General features: G+C 42.1%; 1 protein-coding gene across 3 annotated transcripts in view; it reads left to right on the top strand.

Moving 5' to 3' along the window:
• Window positions 1–1378: 1378 nt before the first annotated feature.
• Window positions 1379–6000, top strand: part of DCAF1 (DDB1 and CUL4 associated factor 1) — a 68178-nt gene continuing 63556 nt past the window's right edge. For 2 of the 3 annotated variants that reach the window (XR_014025654.1, XM_081321499.1), the window contains exon 1: window positions 1379–1516. The gene's annotated coding sequence lies outside the window, so the exon portion shown is untranslated. Of the gene's footprint in view, window positions 1517–1628; window positions 1652–6000 lie in introns of those variants that run through there. The other variant, XM_081321500.1, reaches the window with a different exon arrangement.

Raw genomic sequence — 6000 nt, 5'->3', positions numbered from 1 at the left:
TTATGAACCTGAAGAAATATTGAGCTGCAACACAATGTTTATCTAGTGGTCCTTCACTTAGGACTGTTTGCTTAATGACTGTTACAATGGCACTGAAAAGAAGTTACTGGCACTTACAGTGGTTGCAGCATCCCTTGTAATCACATGGTTGCAATTTATGACAGTTGCAGCATCCCATGGTCACATGACCAGCATTTGTGACCTTCCCAACTGGCAAAATCAATGGGAGAAACTAGATTTGCTTAACAACCACAATTCACTTAACAACTGCAGTGATTCAGATATGGCAAAAAGGTTGTACAATTGAGGCAATTCAATTAACAAGTGCTTTCCTTAGCAACAGAAATTCTGGTCTCAATTGTAGCAGTGTAAATTGAGAACTATACTTTTTTCTTCTGCCATGATGCCACAAAGAAGAGGGAGTCAAACTATTCTCCAAAGAACCTGAAGGCAAGACAAAAAGCAATGGATGGGAACTAATCAAAGAGAGAAGCAACCTAGAACTAAGGAGAAACTTCCTGACAGTTAAAACAATTAATCAGTGGAACAATCTGCCTCCAGAAGTTGCGAATGCTCCAACACTGGAAGTTTTTATGAAGAGACTGGATAGCTATTTGTCTGAGAGTTCCCGGCCTGAGCAGGGTGGGGTTGGACTATATGATCTTCAAGATCCCTTCCAACTATTATTATTATTATTATTATTATTATTATTATTATTATTATTATTATTATTATTATTATTATTATTATTATTATTATTATTCTGACTTTACTTTTTTGATGTAAGATAGAAGTCTGCATGTTATTTACCAAGAAGTCAGTCCAATCGAGATCAATGAACTTTGCTTTTCTGTATTAAGGATTGCAAATATAGACGCATTAGTTCATCTCTGCAGCAAATTCGTGTCAATTGCACTGTCGGCATGCTAACTGAGAAGTTGTGCTTCATTTTTTGCAGTGTGAGGCTCTTTTCAAACTTGGATTTATTCGATGTAAATTTGGAACTGCCCTTATAGTAACACTCTTCGGCCTATACAAGTCCTTGGAGTTTTAAAAAAAATATTTCTGATGCCATCCAAAACTTAACAGTTTCTCCTTTATGACTACGAACCTGCGGGGACCGTAGGCTCACTAAAACAGCCATTTCGCGCTTTTCTGGCGGCGTAGAGGAAGCCAGTAACTCCTCCCGCGGAGGAAAACAGAAACGCTTCAGAAAGCAGAGACTACGATTCCCGAAGCCCTTTGCGGAGACGAAAGGAGAGAAAATGAACTGTGGATAGGGTACGCAGGCGCACTTCTCGGACTACATTTCCCTGGGGCCTGTGCGCGTGCCGCCTAATGTGTCTCCGGCTCTGGGTCGAACAGCGCGTGGGGGTGGGGGAGGGCGACGAGGCTCTCTGCCGCGGTGACGAGCAAAGTGTGTGCCCGCCATAGTGCTAGCAGCCGCCGGGCCGCGGTGCGTGGGGCCGGGAGGAGGCCGAGAGGGCAGCGGCGGTGGCGGCTCGAGTGAGGGCAGGTACGTACGAGCTCGCCGAAGGGAGAAGCAGGCCGGCAAACCGGGACTGGTGACAGGCGCAGGCCGGGATCGCCTGGAGGACCCCGGTTCGCGGAGGCTGTTCTTAAGCCGAGCAGCGCTTCCATGTGTTTCCAGGTGCCCCTCAGTAGTTGCGGGACGGGGATGGGGTGGAAGGCGGGCTGGCGGAGGAAAGAAAGCGGATGACCCGGCCGGTCTCCGCTACACTGAATAAGGGTGGGAAACTGCTGGTGATTAGCCCGCTTCCTCCTTCTGCTTGATACTTCTGATGGGTAGAAAGAAAGGAGTTTGTGCTTGTTTGCAGATGAGGAAGAGAAATGCATAGTACAAACTATTGATGCAGTCGTGTGAAGAAGCCCCATTGACCCACAAGGGAGTTTGTTTCCGAATGAGGATTGTTCTGTTGAAATCGAAGGATTCACCTTGGATACCCCTATAAATCATCCCTACATGGAGGAAAGGCTTAAGTGAAAGTCTACCAGACTTTGAAAAAAGCTGGTTGTACTGTAGTTTTTTCTTCCTCTCTTTCTTCCTCTCCCTCTTTTGAATCCCGCTTAGTTTTGTCTTTGTTTTACCCTCACATTTTCCCTTTCTTTGGTCCTTAGCTGTCAGCCCTGGGGACTAGAAGTGTGTGGCTTGGTGGCTTTTCTGTAAAATCTCCAGAAAGATTTTGCCTTGACAGAGGATTGTCTTTTTTTCCCCCCACTATTTTTTTCTCTGCTTCAACATATTTTGATTTAGATGATAGTTTCAGGAATTTTTTGATATCAGAATTTAATCCTGGAAAAAAAATAGACAAAAACAGCATATGCAAATTTCATTTTTCTTGCTGAAGAATAGCCACCTGCAACCCTTCCCTATATGAGGAGGGGAATTCAAAACAGCCCTACCAGATAGTGCAAATTGACACTGGAAAGGCCCCATGTCTTAATCTATTTATTTATTTATTATTTATTTATTTTTGGGACTTATATGCCGCCCTATCTCCCGAAGGACTCAGGGCGGCTAACAGCAATAAAAACAACAATACAAAAGTTAAAAGAAATTAAATAGACCCAATAAATAAGTTAAACTGAACAATTAAAAATTAAAAAAAACATTTTAAAAAACCCTGTGGTCAGTCCAGGTCAGCCTGATGAAAAAGGAATGTTTTAAGGCCGCGGCGAAAGGACCGGAGATCCGGGGCCATCCGGAGCTCAAGGGGAAGTTGGTTTCATAGGGCTGGCGCTCCCACAGAGAAGGCCCTCCCCTTGGGGGTCGCCAGCCGACTTTGTCTGGCCGACGGCACCCTGAGGAGGCCCTCTCTGTGTGAGCGCACTGGGCGATGGGAAGTCGTTCCCGGCAGCAGACGGTCCTGCAAATATCCCGGGCCTAGGCCATGTAGGGCTTTAAAGGTAAGTTCTTCCTAGAAACAGAATTGTTTATTTCTTGTATGCTTTCAATATCATGAACCAAATTAGTGTGTATGGAGAAATAATGATTAAACTGTTGGCCTAGAAACCAGGAGATTCTGAGTTCTAGTTCCACCTTAGGCATGAAAGCCGGCTGGGTGACTTTGAGCCAGTCACTCTCTTTCAGCCCAACCCACATTACAGGGTTGTTGCTGAGGGGAAAATAGGAAGAGGAAAGAGTATTAGATAGTTCACTGCCTTGAGTTATTTATAAAAAATAATAAAGGTGGGATAAAAATCTAATAAATAAACTACTGCCAAGGTTTCTGAGGTGATGGAATGAATTGCAGCCCTCTGCCTTAGATCCCGTTTTCCTGGAGGTCAAACCATTCAGTTCATTGATTTAACTACTTGTATTCATACGTTTATTTGCCTTCCTGTTCTATAATAATGAGTAAGAGTAATTCTGTTATCCAGAAGAAAATTATGCTGGTTTTGGCCAGAAGTTTGCCTAAATATCAGCTTTACACCGCTGTTGCTACTGCTGGATCTGTGTCTGTGATTGCCTCTTTTGGTGAACTTTTGGTTTGTTCTTTATAGTTCATTGAGAACTATTGAAAACCGTTGGACCAATCCCTATCTACTTGGTAATATTAAATGATTAATATTTGAAAGGGATGGATTTCTTTAAAAAAAACGTATAACTCCCTTACTCCTAGTTTATCAGTGGTAGCTGGGTCAAATGGTGTTAAGAGTTTTTTGGTTTTGTTTTCCTTAGTCGACTAAATGGCACCTTCAGTCATACATCTATAATGGTCATGTGTGGAAGTGAACTCTCATCTTCCTCTCTTCCCACTTCCCTGCCCTTTCTTCCCCCAATTAAATTTGTCCTCTAAAGCCAGTTCTTGTTTTTTAAGGGAAAAATGCAAATTTGTACCATTTACACTATATTTCTCATAGAATCAATAGCTTTGTGTGAAAATGCAATTGGACAATTGAGAAAATAGCATAGAAGGAAATGATCATGAATTGGAAGCCTGTATCTTGTGGGACAAATTTATCTCAAAATCTTTCCATTTATCCTATAACCTTTTTCCATTGCCTTTTCTGTCCTGTTTTTGGTCAACTTATTACCACCTAACCTGGTTAGTGCATCTCCCTACAGTGTCCTTAATTGGCGAAATTCTTTGAGAAGAATGAATAGAATTGAATGCTTGAAATAATACAGTGATTTGCAATTTCATCTTGTTAGGTCACATAAGTGGAGCTTTCTTCAGTTTGGTGCAGTGCTTTGGTATTGTAGCAATATTTTACCACAGTTGTTAAGTGAATCACTGCAGTTGTTAAGTTAGTAACACGGTTGTTAAGTGAATCTGCATTCCCCATTGATTCTGCTGTTCAAAAAGTTGCAAAAAGTAATCACATGACCCCAGGACACTGCAACCATCATAAGTATGAACCGATTTGCCAAGCATCCAAATTTTGATCACATGACCTTGGGGATGCTGCAACAGTCATAAATGAAAAATGGTCATAAGTCACTTTTTTCTGTGTTGCTGTAACTTTGAATGGTCACTAAATAAGCTGTTAGTGAAGGACTACCTTTATAGGCTTTATATTTATATTAATGTGTGTGTGAGATGATTTTGTTGTACAGGCATTTGAAACTTGGTTCTTGCTGAGATACAGTTGCAAGAAAAAGTATGTGAACCCTTTGGGATTACGTGGAGTTTTGCATGAATTCGCCATAAAATGCGCTCTAAACGTCATGTAAGTCACAACAATAGAAAAACACAGTCTGCTTAAAATAATACTACACAAACATTAGCTGTTGTCATGTTTTAATTGAACATAACATGTAAACATTCACAGTGCAGGGTGGAAAAAGTATGTGAATCCCTAGTCTAATGACTTCTCCAAGAGCTAATTGGAGCAAGGAGTGAGCCAACCTTGACTCCAATCAGTGTGATGATATTGGATGTGTTGCTGACAGCTGTCCTGCCCTTTAAAAACACACACCTGTTTTGGGTTTACTGGTCTCAAGAAGCACTGTCTGATGTGAACCATGCCTCGCAGAAAAGAGCTCTCAGAAGACCTACGATCAAGAATTGTTGACTTGCATGAAGCTGGAAAGGGCTACAAAAGTATCTCCAAAAGCCTTAATGTTCATGTGTCCACGGTAAGACAGACTGTCTACAAATGGAGAAAGTTTAGCACTGTTGCTACTCTCCCTAGGCGTGGTAGTCCTGTAAAAATGACTGCAAGAGCACAGCGCATAATGCTTAATGAGGTAAAGAAGAATCCTAGAGTGTCAGCTAAAGACCTACAGAAATCTCTGGCACATGCTATCATTTTTGTTGACACATCTACAATAAGGAAAACATTAAACAAGAATGGAGTACATGGGAGGACACCACGGAGGAAGCCATTGCTGTCCAAAAAAAATATTGCAGCACGTTTGCAGTTTGCAAAACAGCACCTGGATGTTCCACAGCACTACTGGCAAAATATACTGTGGACAGATGAAACCAAAATTGAGTTGTTTGGGAAAAACACACAACACTATGTGTGGAGAAAAAAAGGCACAGCACACCAACATCAAAACCTCATCCCCACTGTAAAACATGGCGGAGGGAGCATCATGGTTTGGGGCTGCTTTGCTGCCTCAGGGCCTGGACGGATTGTTGTCATTGATGGGAAAATGAATTCCAGAGTTTATCAGGACAATGACCCAAAGCATACAAGTAATTCAACAAAACAATGGCTTCAACAAAACAGAATATGCCTTCTGGAGTGGCCCAGTCAGAGTCCTGACCTCAACCCGATTGAAATGCTGTGGCATGACCTTAAGAGAGCGATTCACACCAGACATCCCAAGAATATTGCTACACTGAAACAGTTTTGTGAAGAGGAGTGGTCCAAAATTACTTCAGATCATTGTGCAGGTCTGATCTGCAACTACAGGAAACGTTTGGTTGAGGTTATTGCTGCCAAAGGAGGGTCAACCAGTTATTAAGTCCAAAGGTTCACATACTTTTTCCACCCTGCACTGTGAATGTTTCCATCTTATGTGCA

Source organism: Vipera berus (genome assembly GCF_964194415.1).
Source record: "Vipera berus genome assembly, chromosome: 2".
Classification (NCBI taxonomy): Eukaryota; Metazoa; Chordata; class Lepidosauria; order Squamata; family Viperidae; genus Vipera; species Vipera berus.
This window is presented reverse-complemented; position numbering and strand designations above follow the sequence as displayed.